Source organism: Anastrepha ludens, chromosome 2, assembly GCF_028408465.1.
Source record: "Anastrepha ludens isolate Willacy chromosome 2, idAnaLude1.1, whole genome shotgun sequence".
Taxonomy (NCBI): domain Eukaryota; kingdom Metazoa; phylum Arthropoda; class Insecta; order Diptera; family Tephritidae; genus Anastrepha; species Anastrepha ludens.
Genome location: NC_071498.1, coordinates 132,424,965 through 132,441,729, shown reverse-complemented (window position 1 = coordinate 132,441,729; position 16,765 = coordinate 132,424,965). Strand labels below are relative to the sequence as shown.

General features: G+C 38.1%; 1 protein-coding gene across 2 annotated transcripts in view; it reads left to right on the top strand.

The window, feature by feature from the left end:
• The window catches only part of LOC128855358 (protein phosphatase PP2A 55 kDa regulatory subunit), a 76,876-nt gene that overhangs the window by 28,232 nt on the left and 31,879 nt on the right, over nt 1-16,765 (top strand). The window lies entirely within an intron of this gene.

Sequence of the window (16,765 nt, the reverse complement as noted above, 5' to 3'; positions counted from 1 at the left end):
AGATGCTGTATTTGTGAGATATCTTGATAATATTTCATCCAATACTTTTGTAACGTACTTCGACCAATCGTCACAGTAATACCAGCAGAGGAAATATCGAACTATTACTGAAGTCACAGATGAAAATATTTAAATTGTGGCTTGATATTGATATCGAATTTTAATATCACATGTAAATAAATGTTTATTAAATAAAGTTACCATTTTCTTTAAGAAATTCGTAATACTTCATTTTTTCATTAGGCTATATTTAGTTCCTGTAATAATATTATCTTTTATGCATACCTATTACTTGTACACACACGATGTTTCACATCTGCCAGGCGTCCCATGACGGCTCACATTTTTTATGCAGTAAGCAAAGGAATAAATCGATTTTTATAAAAAATGTCTGACAAAATATGATAGTTCTATTTTTTTTAATATACGCAAATCATTTAAACGAGTGGCTACTACAATGACTTACTTACTTAATTACTTACATACGTATAAAAACACAATTCATACCTTTCACTACATCGGTAAGTTTCATGCACATGAACATAATTCAAACCAAAGCAAAATAAAAAAAAATAATTAATATAATTAAATAATTTTTTAATTTTTTTATCGAAATATTATTTAACTGATAGTTAATTAAATATCAACAACAGCCAACTTACTTTATTGTTCAGTCGCCATTCGCTGCCATCTTCGACGTCTACGCTGTTTGCATAGTGAGGGCAGTTGCACGCGCGTTCTGTGTGTCATCAGCGGCCTGGCCGAGAAGCCCTACTTGTGCTGCATTTGTTACACGCGCGCAATCGTGCGGGGTATTATAATTTTATTGGCATAACGGCTGGTATGTAGAGCATCGAGGCATCGAGGAACCGAGTTAGATGTACTTAGATATAAATTCTATGACAAACTTTACAATACATACGGCGAAAACGAATTCGTAGAAAAAAGTTCCGTTATTTTTACTTTCGTTCGTATGCGTTGTCTACTCATAAATTATACTCAGTTTCGTGGCAAATTTCGCTTGTTAAGAGCTAAGGAAAACCGCGTTGTGGGGATTGCATTACAAAAGTGTGGTAAAAGTGCAAGTGAGATTTACGAGTTGCTGAAAAAACTTAATATTTCGAGAATGTTTGTTTACCGCACGATCAATCGATTTCCCCAAACGTCTGAAGTGGTCGTCCTGGCGGTGTTCGAGCCGTTCGAGAAATAAGTCACAGGAATCCCCTTAGAAAGCAGAAAATCATGACCAGGGGTCCATGTCAAGATTAGAGATGATCTCCACATGATAGATTTCTGTCGCTCAATTGGTCATCTTTTGACAACGCACTTGAAGAAAATTAGCACTTTGGTGGCATGTGGACAACTGCTATGGAAATATTATTTTCACAGATGAGAAAATGTTCACTGTTTAAGAAGTTTTTAATAAGCAAAACCACAAAATCTATGCTAAAATTTGTAGAGACGCAAAAAATGTTGTTTCAAGCTTTCAGCGTGGCCACCAATCAGCCTCCGTAAAGGTGTGGTGGGGAGTGTCTTGTAAAAGCGTTACAACTCTTCATTTCTGCGAAAAATGGAGTAAGACTGGGGAAAAAGTGTACCAGGAGGATAATTTAGAAGGCATGTTGAACGGTTGGATCTTCCAGCAACATTCCGCTCCAGGCCATAAAGCAAAAATAACTCAGGAGTAGCGAAAAAATAATTTTCCTGAATTCATAGCCGCAGAAGATTGGCCGTCTGGAAGTCCCGATCTAAATCCATTGGACTACAATTTGTGGCCAGAATTGGAAAACACGGCCTGTCGAAGACCGCACAAACAATCTATGGTTCGAGCAGCGACGTCAATATCCATTGAAATCGTTCCTGCTGCAATAGCTGAATGCCTTAATGGTTTGAAAGCTTGTAGAAAAGCAAATGGTCACTATTTCGAATGAAAATTTAAACACTTTTTATTAAAATAAACAAAACTAACTTCATTAAAAGAAGTATTATAATTTCATATCTAATATAACGGACACTTTTCAAGTTAGTTTGGTTATAAATGACATTGGCTCTTACTTTTCATTCGCCAACTTTTCATTATACACCGACGATCTGAAGATTTATTCAGTCGTTAAGAATACTGCAGATATGATGAAACTCCAATCCGAACTAGATGAATTGTGTTCTTGGTGCTTGAGAGCACATCTTTCTTTAAATATTAAAAATGCGTCCATGTGTCTTTTGTGTCCTTTTCAAAATCATGCAGTTTACTGAAAACCCAGTATAGCTTCTCTGGAGGAATCTTACAATACCTTCAAGAATTTAAGGAGCTTGGCATTATTTTTATATTACATTTTCATTTATCAGACATAATATTTTTGCTGTTTTAAAGGCATACGCTTGGTTTTGCACCATAAAACTGTTTTATACCTCTTTTGTTCGCGCGCATCTGGATTATGCTGCAATAATCAATCGCACTTTCCACCAGATCCACATTGATGGGATAGAGCGCGTGCGGAAAGTGTTATTTAAATTTGCCTTACGCTCATTGGGTTACTTGGTTTTTCTCTCTCCTATGACGGATCGTATATCGCATTTTTGGCGCTGCTCAATTTGAAATCGCTCGACAAAAGAAGGTCAATATTATTTTAAATTCTTTTTTTTTCATTATACAAGGAGTTTATGGCTGTCAGTCACTTTTATAACGAATATATTTTAATGTCCCACGGAGGTATCTTCGTGCTTCTCTGCCTTTCTATGCAGTTAAATCTAGAACGAATTATGCACGTAATGCACCTATTGGAAGGGCTAGCCTATGATCAAAAAGTACCGGGAAGGTGCACTGAGCCCAAATTGTGCTGGATTATTTGACCAAACACCAAGTAAACATCATCGTGCAAGCACCGTATTCACCTAATATGACCCCGTGCGACTTCTTTTTGTTTCCTAAGTTGAAGTTACCACTTCGTGGAAGAAGATTTCTGTCGATAGAGGAGATCAAAGAGAGTGGGACGAAGGCGCTGAAAGCCATCCTTTCGTCGGCCTACCAGGGGTGCATGGAGGGCTGGGTTAAACGGTGGCACATGTGTGTTGCTTCAGACGGGTCATATTTTGAAGGAGATAAAATAAATTTGCCCGAAATTTAACTTTGTTTTGTTTTATTTAAACATTCCCGGTTCTTTCTGATCATAGGGTATTTGCGAATTCAACCATCTCTCTCAACATCTACCGATTTTGACTTCTCTTTGCCTAAACCAAAATTTTACTGATATTCTGGATACTGTGCCCTAATTAAGTAAGAAATCATTGTTTCATTGACTAAATTTGCAAATAAATAAAACAAATTAATAAAAAATATTCAGATCTGATAAAATCACGTCCACTTTTTATATGTCAAGACTAAATTTTCATCCGTCCATTTGATATTACAAGCTATAACTCTCATTGCCTTCCGTTTCTATACGACAACATGGAGGACAAAATATTCAGGCTCTATCCAAAGCTTACTCTAAGCACCAACCTTCTTATTGGCAAAGACTTTCAATCTGTAACCTCACGCGTATCTACACCTAAATTACCCTCATCTATCCACACCAGCGCCTTATTTGCAAAACATGCGGAAGTGCCCTCTAAACCACACACTCTGCGGTACACTAATCAACCAGCGGTACACTCATCCTTTATCAACGACCTAGCTTATTAACGGAAAGATAATACTCCAAACGCGGTTAACAGGGCCAAGTTCTCCGAATCTATCGCAGACTATAAATTTAATGGGTGGCAATTGGTTTTTACTGACGGGTCAAAAGGATCCCACACTTCTTATGCAGAAGTGAAGGAAAATCAGTTAGTTATCACGTCCGGCCTTTTATTTTCATTCTGCTCGATTTTCACCGCTGAAGCAACCGCTATATTACAAGCCGTTCAATACTGCGCCAAAAGCAAGGGTAAACACATAATTTGCTCCGACAGTTTGTCCTGCTTCCAAGCCATCCAAAACCACAAAAAGGCAAGTTATGTCAAGTTATGTGGATACCTGGGCACTCCGGCATCCAGGGTAACACACTGGCAAATAAAGTTTCCAAAAACATTTCCGTTACACCAACAGTCACATCCGAAGTTATCCTACCCAACGAAATATCTATTATAAACACCATTATTCGAACATTAACCCCAAACGTACAAAACCTGCCTATTCATCATCGGCACCCACCAACCACATTACCACACACACAAGGGTCCGTATCGGCGCCACCATATGGCAATACTAGCGCACACCTATTACAGGGTAGTACGTATATCCAACACCTGTCTTTTCTGCCAAGCCACAGTCAGTGTACATCACCCACTGGTGTCCTGCCCAGAACTTGCTTCTCAAAGGCATCCCCACTTCAGCAACACAGATCCTCTTCAACATTTAAAAGATCCCACTGAAGATAACATTAACAAAATTTACACATTTTAAAGGACACCGACCTACTCCGTCGTACCTGATCCAACACAAATCACCAGCCAGCCGAAAGCCTCTGCTGCTAGCGCTGCGTTCGCTTGAGTTTACTTATAATTTTATTATCATGTAAGGTTTTCAAAATAAAAAATAAGTAAGTTTTACTAAAATGTGCGCGGGTATATAAAATTCGGTCCAGACCGAATTTAGCCTCCCTTACGTGTTTTTGTGTTTTTGTGTTTGTTTGTTTTTCTGTTTTCTTGTGTCATTAGCGCCACGTTGGACTCAAATGTGTGTAAACACTGCACAATAAGGCAAATAAAAAGCAAATATGTATAAACAACTTTTGCAATAACAACAACAACAACAAAATGTATTCCCACAACTAACTTGGTCAATAAATATGCTTGACAACAGCCATCCCCTGTCTCACTCCCTAGCGTGGTCAAGACCGACAGTTTGCTGCTCTCTGAGATATTTTGTAAAATTTTCAAGTGTAAATGTATGTGTACATATGTATGTAATTATAATATAACTGCGTGTTGTCACACATCTTATAGGTACTACGTATGTAGATGTGCCTTCCCTAAGTTCAAAGGACAGTTCATTTCAGAGCGAAATTTAAGTAATAGAACTCTGCGATTTTCCCCTCACTGAAGCTGATCTTCTCTTTTCAGGCAATGACAGAGCTCTGAGTGCATTTTTACAGTAAAAAGTTTATTATTGAGGCAGGGTACATTTCTTCGGTTATGGCATATAGTAAAACTGTAGGCCTCTTAATTCCATGATCCTGTCGGACAGGGAACTCACGAGCTGGAGCTTTTTTAAGCTTTCCCACCGACACACTTTGCGCTAGCGAACTGCAAAAGTGGCCAAAATTCGAAGGCCTATCCACTTGAGTCGGGGTTTTCTGGGTGCCTAGTTACGAATCTATGTAATTTACATAAACAGTCTAGAACGCTGCAGAACTACAAGGTGTTTTGAGACAACTCTAAACAGAAAACTGTAGAACTTTTTTCTATAACTTGGTTGAAAAGACGTTCGGTTGATGGATGGTACAATGAAGGACACAGCCCATGGGGTAAGCATATGATCACCATTGGAATCATTGAGGACCCGATTTGACCATTTTGCCTAGAGAAGATGGATAGCATTGAGCATTTTCTCTGTGAGTGTCTTGTCTTTGGTAGAGCAAGGCTACGAATTTGGGTTCCGATGTCATGAGAATGAGTAAGATGCGTTCTCTCAAGCTAGAGGATGTTTTCAGATTTGTCAAAGAGTCTGGAAAATTCTCACAAGACTAGCCATCTCTGTTTCTGTCTCTATTCCATTCCATCTCTTTCTCTCTGTCACTTCTCTTATTCCTCCTTGACTGTCCACCCTTTTACTTTCCAGAGCCTTGCAAACAAATGGCTCTTCAGCCTAAGTGTTTTAAGCGTTACCATTCTCTCAGTGCTTATTGGCTCACCTTTTTTAAATTTCAATTTTTTTTTTCAAAACTCTGATTAAACGAATAACTGTCTAACTGAGCAATAAATTTGATCGCGCTATTGACAAGTTAGTCTAGCAACTTACTTAGGATTTTATTTCATATAATAAAAAAATTTAAATGTAAAAAAGACGCCGCTCCAGATGCAGCAAAAAAGCGTATCCACAACCATTTTCGTTCGGTCCATTAATAACTTTCCTATTGAATTAGTTTGTAGTTACATTTTTAATAGCACACCCACTGAAGAACTAATTAATCAACTGACTGGTAAATCGTCTAAGCAGCTGCCGATGTGTACGCACTCATTTCATTTCACTTTATGGCTAACTGTTCGTTTAGCCGATCTGCCATAATTTTTATATAAACAAACTGAAGTAATTTTACTCACTTTTTTCTTGAATTGGCTGATTAATTATTGACACAACGTGATAGCATATTTACGAAAAAGCAAATTGTTATAAAAAATATCAAAGCGAAGGAAGTTGTGGAATATGTTGCAAGGCGATACTTATGACGAATAGCCTTCATACAGAGTTGATGCGGGCAGTCGTGAAAGTGCGGAAAATTATGTATGTACGAGTACACTTACTAAATTTAACGCAATTGTTTTCTTTTTGGTGCATATTAGGTGAAGCAAAGAAAGAAGGTTTTTGTGGCTGTCGATTTAAGCCGATCTTACGCTTCGAAAAATGGTTTGACAGGTTTTTGTGTAACAGTGTTTCAAACCAAATGTATTATTATTATTATTTTTAATTTATTGCATCCAAAAAAAGGACTAATTAACATTAATTGGCGACAACTTAGTTGCAAGCCAATAATTTATAGCAGGTAAAAAATATTACAACTAAACATATGTACATAAATATCATATAAAATAGTTAACAAATTTACAAACAAGAAAAACGTTTGAAATGAAATGAAATTTGAAAAGGTCGAGCCAAGGAGCACCAGGAGATTTGGTGGCTCCTAAAACACCCAGGCTAAAAAGCCCATTATAAGGGTGGTTAAGTTTTAAGGGCCGGTGTTGATTTTAAATAAAGTACACTTTTTTTAAGAAATTACTATCACTTTTCTTTATTATGATAACACTGGTATGGCTCAATTAAGTATGGAACAAAATATCGGCCAAATGATCGCCGGGGCCTAGGCGACACACCTCCAACCGATGGTCCAAATTTTCGATGACGTTGAGGCATAATTCAGGTTCTATGCCGTTAATGTGCCGAATTATCTCATCCTTTAGCTCTTCAATTGTTGCTGGCTTATCGACGTACGCCTTTTCTTTCAGATAACCCCAAAGAAAGAAGTCCAACGGTGTCAAATCACATGATCTTGGCGGCCAATTGACATCATCGCGACGTGAGATTATTCGGCCATCAAATTTTTTGCGCAAAAGAGCCACTATTTCGTTAGCTGTGTGACAAGTGGCACCGCCCTGTTGAAACCACATATCGTCCACATCCATATCTTCCAATTCGGGTCATAAAAAGTTCGTTATCATCCCACGATAGCGAACACTATTCACAGTAACTGCCTGACCGGCCTCATTTTGGAAAAAATACGGCGCAAAGATGCCGCCGGCCCACAAACCTCACCAAACAGTCACTCTTTGTGGGTGCATTGGTTTTTCGGGAATCACTCTTGCATTATTATTCGCCCAAATGCGGTAATTCTGCTTATTAACGAATCCACTTAGGTGAAAATGTGCCTCATCACTAAAACACGAAGTGCACGATATGCATTTTGAATTGAACGCCCGTTTTCATAATAAACCTGAATAACTTGAATGCCTTGCTCAATTATTTATCTTTCCATATTTCAAATTGAATTAGTCTGAAATTAAAATTTTTTAAATGAAATGCAGAAAAAAACTTGTTTAGGTGTGGTTTACATTCAACATCGGCCCTTGAAATTTAACCACCCTTATTTAGAGCTCTTGAAAGAGGGTAGATAGTCAAAAAGGGAAGGAGGAAAGTATCAGAGAAAGAGATAGGAAAGAATAGAGACAGAGATAGAGATAGTTACTCCTGTGAGAATTTTCCAGATTCTTTGGCAAATCTGTAAATATCATCCAGTTTTAGAGAACGAATATTACTCATTCTCATGATATCGGAACCCAATACTCGTAGCCTTCCTCTAGCAAAGGCATGACACTCACAGAGAAAGTGCTCAGTGCTATCCGCCTCTTTCAAGCATGACAGGCATTACGGGTTCTCGATGATTCCAATGGTGGTCATATGCTGACCCCATGGGTTGTGTCCTGTAAAGATGCCGACCATAAAAAAATGTCAGACTTAGTTTTAAATATAAATCATCTCCTCAGGCAATAGTCACTTTTGGCTTAATAGCAAACAAAAGTTCTCCTATTCTACGTAGTGAGCACAACCCAAGAATGTTCGACCAAGCGTGGCGCCATCGTTAGATATTAATTCTTTCGAAATAAGGAAGCAAATAGCGTTACAGTCACTGCTGTTGTTGTTGTTGTTGTTGTAGCAGCACAACCATTCCCCATACATTTACGAGGAACGTTCCTGCAGTGACAGTCCTTCGTCGGATATAAATCCGGGTCGTTCCAGTTACTTAGAACCGCGACTGTCGTGGGAACGCCGTTATTGTCAAATAGTTCGGTATAAAGCGATGTAAACTGAGCAATGCTAGCGGCTAGAACTCGACAACATTGATATTATTCAAACTGCGGTTCCCTCGAGACGATGTTATATGTTATACAAGCGACAAATCACTTGAAGTTGTCATGACTCATCCCACAGCAGCCGTTCCTCGTTCACCGACTATGCGACTTAACACTTATGGATTATTTTCTCTGAGGCTATGACAAGTTCTTAGGCTACGCAGAGAAGAAAATTTTTTTGGACGATTTCGAGGTAGACATTAAAGATGCTATTAGCGGAATGACGCCACCCATATTGGAGCGAGACATCAAAAATTAAACAGACCGCTTTTATTGGTTATTTGATAGTTATTTTGCCGGTTATTGGATGGGTTTTCTAGTCCATGCGTAAAGGCATGAAAGTAAACCAATGTAATGGCATCGTAAATGCGCATATAGAATAGCTACTGCTTTTCACATTTCAGAGATGTTTTCTTTACATCAGACATGCACACATACAAATTAATATATCTGCATACTCGTATAATAAATAGCGTGACAACTATTGACAACTTTATTGGTAACTTCACCATATGTATGTATGTATGTGAGCATACTACTCAGCTATTTAATACAATTCCTAGGTGTTAATTGTTGTCAAATTGAGGGACAAACTTCCATGCATGATCTGTCAATTTGGCGACAATACGCTGACAGCATTACTCAAAGTGCATATAGACACAGTTGTGAAATAGCGACGACATGAACAAATGAACAAAAAATATGTACACACACACATATGCACCTGATACTTACATTCATATTTGAACGGTTATTATCTACCGGCATATTTGCTAAAGAGTAGAAGACCACTAGCAAACGTAAACGGGAGATAAAATGCATCAGTATCGTTGAAATAATCAAAAGTTTAAGTGACAAGAACAAAAAGCAGTAAAACTTATTTCACAGTTTTCGTTGTGAACCAAAGCGGGGGCAACTGAAATTTATTCGAACGGTAAGTGAACTTATAGGTTAGGGTAGCAATTAATAGCAGCTAATCCCGAGATTACAATAGAAGATTTCCAAGAAACTCGATTTAATTGAAAAGTTTTATAACTTATCAAATCAATCTACGTAAACATCTTTAAATCGAAAACCGTATAATTTATCCGACGCGCTGATAAAAGAAGTTAAAATATTTTGTAATAGAGGAGATGGAGGTTTTATCGTCAAAAGGCTTGTAACCATATTTTCACAGTGCGGATGCCGAAAGAATAGATAGAATAGGTTCCGGTCAAAAATAAAAGACTTTACTCTAAATGCTTTTCTGTTCTTATGTACACATTTTAAATATGGTAATAATAATACAATGAGGGCTTATACAAGGTGGCGCAAAAGTAACCTTCCGATGTTTTTTGGCTGTAATTAAAAAAAAAATGAAAAACTTTGATTCTTCTTGTGGATTATTTTTATTTGGTCATTTAATTTTTTTTTACATCAAGTCGAGAATATGGTGTCATACAAATGGCCGCCGCCACAGTTGATTGCCATTTGAGCCCTTTTTATGGCATTTTCCATCACTTTGGCCAAAACTTCCGGCGGTAGGTCCTCACATTCTTGACGGATATTGTCTTTAAGGGCTGCAAGAGTCTGAGACTTGTTGACATAAACCCGCAACTTCAAAAAGACCCACAAAAAGAAGTCTGGAGCGGTAAAATCAGGCGATCTTGCTGGCCAGTGCAAATCGCCAAAACGGGAGATTAGGCGCCCGGGAAATGCATCCTTCAGCATATCGGTTGTGGCACGTGCAGTGTGTGCCGTTGCACCGTCCTGTTGGAACCACGTGTTTTCCAATCCCAATTCATCAAATTGCGGCAAAAAGAACTCGTTGATCCTTGCTCTGTAGCGCTCACCATTCACAGTAACCGTTTGGCCCGCGACGTCCTCGAAGAAAAAAGGTCCGATGACTCCTCCAGCGAAAACAGCACACCATACATTGACTTTGAGCGGGTGTAATGGGTCTTCGTGGGTTACACGCGGATTTTCAGTGCCCCAGAAACGTAAATTTTGCTTATTTACGTACCTGCTAAGATGGAAATGGGCCTCATCACTCATGAATATTTTTGATGAAAAATCATCTTCCTCTTGGTGGTGATTAAGGATGGCTTGAGCGTATGTTAGACGCGATTGGCGGTCAGCAGCTAACAGCTGATGCACCGTCTGGACTTTGTACGGAAACATTCTCAAATCTTGTACTAAAATTCGCTGTAAAGACCGTCGACTGATACCCATTTGCGTGGCACGTCGTCTGGTCGATGTCGACGGCGCTTCCATGACATCCTCGGCTACAGCAGCAACATTCTCGAAGGAATTCACGTTGTGCCAAAGTCACCGACCGATTATTGGTCAAATAAATATGTTAGTCAGCAATATTCCGCGTTCTGGAGCAGTGTAGCGTAACATTGTTTATTAACGTGTATTTCGCATGTGTTTACTTTACAAATGTCAAAACAGAACTGACCCCTAAGCAATCGCAAAATGTATAGCATTTTCTGATAGAAGGATTACTTTAGCGCCACCTGTTATTTGTTTTATGGAGCAGAGTTAATATGTTTTAAGGTCTTATTTTTATATATTTTAGTTTAATGTTTTTGTTTATATTAATTATTGCAGCCAAATGGGATGATGCGTGACTACGAATAGGTTTAAATCTCCGTGTTTGAAGCACCAAAATGAAAGAAAAAAATTATTTTAGGCCGCCCCTCGGCAGGCAAGTGTGTATTTTGCCATGAAAAAGTTCCTCATAAAAAGTTATCTGCCGTTCCGCATCGGTTTAAAACTATAGGTCCCTCCATTTGTGGAATAACATCAAAACGTACACCACAAATTGGAGGAGGAGCTCGGCTAAACACCCAAAAAGGATGTAAGGGACAATTATATGTATATCCTTTGGGGACAATTATATGTATAGCGTTTTCTCGCCAGTTAGCTGTAGTGATCAATATTTCGTAAAGTATCTATCGAACAATTTGAAGTTTGTGTTCGTAGTCGAGGTGACATTTCGCACTAAAAAATCGATTTGCTATTTTCTGTTTGTTCCAGTTCAGTTGTGAGTTACAGGCTGTTAACGATGGAAGTCAACAAAGAGAAAAATTGGTACATTTTACAGTTTTTCTTTGATAAAGGCGAGAAATGAAAATGCAAGCCAGGCCGCTGAAATTGTGAATGGTATTTATGGTGCCGATACTGTAACAATTAATTATGTGTAATTTTGGCTTCGTCGATTCTGTTCAGGCATTTTTGATGTTAAAAGAAATCTCAATAATGTCGATAAAATCACAGAAATAATCGAGGTGGACCGGCATGTTAGTAGTCGTAGTATCGCCCAGGAACGAAAAATCGACCATAAAACAGTTTTAAGCGGTTATATACAGTTAGAAGGCCGAAACAAAGCGAATTTTCCTGAGAAAACTTTTAAATGTATTGATCTAAAAATTTGTACACAAATTTGTTATCTTTTAACTGTATTTTAAGACTTAGTATTAATAAAAATATTTATTTGGAAAGGCGCTACAGCTGATCTCCGGGAGCTCCTCTCAAAAAAGACATTTTGCGGTGACTACTATATCTCTGAACTGGATCCTCTGAAATGAAGGAACCAAACAGATTTCGTTAAAGTAATATTAAATCTAGTAATTAATCGAAAGAATAAGCAAAATAAGTTTTTTTGACAAAATGGCGGTTTCTCAAAAAAAAAATTTCGGTCTTAAATTACTTACTTACCTAGGTGGCCATAACAACCCGTTACCGAGTTACGGCCGACCTCACTAGCTCTCTCCAGGCGCCTCTGCTCCGCGCGCGCCTTCTCCAATTCTGTACACCAAGCGAGCATAGCGTTTCCTCCACCTGGTCTTTCCACCGGAGCAATGGTCTTCCTCTGCGTCGGCTTCCTTGGACTTCGCCCTCGAACACCTTCTTTGCTGGAGCTTCTTCATCCATGCGCACGACATGCCCTAGCCAACGCAGGCGTTGGATGGCGATGCGTTGAACTACGTCAATGTCGGCGTAGAGCTCATACAGCTCGTGGTTCATTCTTGAACGGTAGTCTTCGCCAACGCGCACAGGACCGAAGATCTTACGAAGAACTTTTCTCTCGAACACTCCAAGAGCGGCTGCATCGCTTTGTGACACTACCCATGCCTCTGCGCCATAAAGCAACACGGGTATGATGAGCGTCTTGTAAAGTGTCAGTTTGGTAATTGTTGAGAAAACATTTTTGATTAATTACTAAAAAATATATTTAAGAAGCTCGTGTTAAAATTGGAGGCTAATTGGTTTAGTGGTTTTCGAGTAAATACCGACTTTGAAAATACCATTTTGAGAAAGACGCGTTTAAAGTTTGAAAATCACTTTCAAGCACTCTGAAACGCCTTTTCAATTTTGCGTGTAACTTCGAAAATTTCACCGGAACGATATTAAATTTTCTGTGTGTATTTTTAAATATACAATAAGAAAATAATATAAAAAAATCGTTTTTTTGAAAATCTAACTGTTTATAACCCCTTAAACTATTTGCGCAAAAATTTTACCCAAAAATAATGGATTTCTTTTCCCCAAACTAATATATGTATATAATTATTTTTTATAAAAGGAATGCATTATTATTCGCATTTTTGAATGACATGGTTTTTAATGGAATTAAAAAAAATTTATTACTTGAAGATTTGTATATCATTAGGTCTGTCCATGTAAAAATTAGCCAGTAACTTGTCTGTAACTTCATTTCCGAGAATTCACTCTCAAAAAGAAAAATATCAAAAAAAGTACACGAATGCAAAACCAGTAAAAATTTGACTGTATTACCAATAGCTGATCAAATTGTTGGCGGGTAAAATGACAAAAATTAAACAAATTTTTCATTTGACCTACCTCTCATTAAATTAAAAAAAAAGTGCGTGTAGCGTAGTACACATAACGGAAGTGAAACTTTTAAGGGAGATAAAGAAAGAGGGGAGAGCCAAGAGGGAATGAGAGAGAGAAAGAGAAAGAATATATATCTTAATAAATTCACAACATTTGCAGAGAATACAAATAGACAAAATTTACTAAAAACGGAGAAGGGTCCGGGAGAAGGGAAAGGGGACAGGTGTAGGTATTTTTCACCCGCACAAACGTAGCAATTCCACCGCAACGGACCGCAGCAACGGCACAAGTTACCACAAGGCAATACCAATAAATCCGCCGCCGGAATGGATAACACTGTTTAGTACGCACAAGCACTAGCCAGGAAACGGCAATAAAAAAAGTAGGCACCAAAAATATATTTCCTAAAAGTTTGCACCAACAAACAAACGCCAAAAAGAAGGCAGTGTTATTTCTCACTAGAAATTAGCAACCACAAGGAAAAACTCAGGAAAAATAGCCTAAAATGTATCTAAGGTATATATGTATAAGGTATAGCTCTCTCTTTCCTTTTCCTCTACGTTATATCTTTTTTCTCTCTTGCGGAACGAAAATGCCCAAAACGTTGCATGGCCTTGAAATGTTACTCTCCATTCTCACTCGTCCATCGACCCCTAAGAAGTTTCACTTCAAAAGTATAAAGCAACTAAAATGCAAAAAAACGAGCTTCGGAATAACATGATTTTATTTTCTCCACAATAATTTATTCCATTCCATCATCGCTGCCAGATGAAGAACATTCCATTAGCAATACGCAAATTTTAATTCGTGTTTATTTTTACTTTGCGATCAGTTGTTTTTGTCACTTGCAAATTCTTACAAGTAAAAATTTATCCAATAAAAACTTGCAGCTTCCCCTCAAAATGAAATGTCATTTTGCTCTCTCACTCTCCCCTGCTTTGCAAGTTTTTTAGGTACGTGAACACTAAAACGTGATAATTTGACAATTCAAAGGTTGGTGAAAATTTTAAAGAAACTGACTCTGATGAGGATAGGCAAAGGACTTCTAGCCCAAAAACTAAAAACTGAGCTTACTGTTGAGAGCGCTACAGATGCAAAGTGTTGCTAAACAATCATCAACATCGATATATCGACGTTCTCAACAATTAGGCATTAATGAATCGACTATTTGGCGGATTTTACCTGTACGTTCTGTTGGTGGACATTTAAATTGTGTTATTTTTCACTTATAATTGTTAAGAGACGTATTTCGTGTAAAAATACTGAAGCCAGAAAGAATATACATTTTCAGATGTTTTATTTATAAACAACATCTAGGTACGTCTTTTGCAAAACTCTTTTTAAATATGTCACACTAAAATATTAGGTGCGCAACTAAGTTCTCGCTGTTTTTTTGATGAAAATACAACTTTATTCTGAAAAAATGGTTACAAGTGAATCATTGAAAGTATTGCCCATCGCAGGCTAATACTTTTTCCCATCTTTCTGGTATATCTCGTATGCCGTCGCGGTAAAACTGTTCATCTCTTGAGGCTATCAAGCCATATTTTGATGTCTTCATATGAATGGAACTGCTGGTCAGCTAGGCCAATATCTGGAGAATATGGCGCTACCCTACCCGCCATTTCCCATTTCAGTGTTTCCAGGTAGGTTTTAACGGGTTTGGCAATATGAGGCCGATCATTGTCATGCTGTATAATCACTTTTTTATGCCTCTCCGCGTTTTGCGGCCACTTCACGCGTTGTGCTCGGCTCAATCGCATCAATTGAAGTCGATACCGATCCCCAGTGATGGTTTCGCTTTGTTTGAACAGTTCAAAATAAATAACACCAACTTGGTCCCACCAAATACATAGCTTAACCTTCGCAGCGTGAATATTCGGGCGAGGTGACGACATAGAAGCATGACCGGGCAGTCCCCTTAACTTTCTTTTCTTTGGATTGCTGTAATGAATCCATTTTTCATCACCCGTCACGATGGGATGAAGAAACCCCTTCCTTGATTGCCGCTGGAGCAGTTGTTCACAGGAGAAAAAACGACGTTCAACATCCCAGCTGACAAAATGCGAAAACCAATCACATTCATTCACACGTATTCACACTCTCGTCCAAACAGTCGTTGTGCAGACAGCAACGAAACAATATGAGCGACGACTGTGTTTTTTTCATATCACTAACACATCCTTAGTTTTTTCGTAAACAAACCGATTCATTACCCCAGCTACGTCAGCCCATCAGCTGATTCTGTGAAATTTGTTGAGACTCGGCTAACGGTCAGATATTGGCCAGACCCCTAACATCTTTTCACCACGACGGTAGTATATACACCATACTTACGTGGTAGGTATTAGTGGGGGTAGATATTAGAAAAACTTGAGTTACACAAATTGCCGGCATCTGCCTTATGGTGAAAAGTAGTAGGTATTGGAAAAGGTGGCGTAGCACTTCCCATCCAAATCGAAACCTTCATACAGCTTTGCCCTGAAACGACCAATGCTAGAGTACTGAAATTTCGTACAGTCAAATAAATGACGAATACCGCACATGACGAAATTAAAAAGGTGCTCGAAAATTTGAAAAAATAACTGATGAGCAGATAGTATAACTGAATGACAATATTGTGGGTTCTGGATTAAGGCTATTTTATTTTTTTGTAAAAAATACATTTTCCGATTGTTGTCAAAAAATTAAGAAACTTTTAATTTTATTATTGGCTCTTTTAATGAAATTGGATAAGATTTACTACTTACAGTGAAAATTGTTATTATGTGATTTTTTGACTTTTCGATTTATCGAATATTAGTAAATATAGGCCCCTTCTATTCACCATTTACCCGCTCGCTATCTCTTGACGAAAAATCTCCATGCGAAGGCAACAATAAAGTTATCGAGTAAGATTCGCCGCTAGCGAGTATGGCCTAATGAGCTATAAGGCCGCACTGCCCTACCAGCATATGTCATTTAAGGCAGCTCTCTTTTCGCGTTGCCAACATATGTTCCTTTCTACCAGTTGCTTCATCTATTCGCCGCTTGCTTAGTCTTGGCGAAAGAAAGAGGCTTTTAAAATCAGTTTATCATACATTTTAAATGTTTCTATTTCTTATTTAATTTTAAAAATGTATGCCTCAAAATGAGTCCCGAAATCCCAGCATTACTTGAAAGATAACCCGAAATCGCGTCATTAAAACTCTCCCCTGATATTGGCATCCGTAGCATAGGCACACAATTCTACACTACGTATGCGTGACATTTAACACTTGTCAACTAATGAAAATCACGCATACGTTGTGTGCACTATAAAAATATTTACACACAGAAA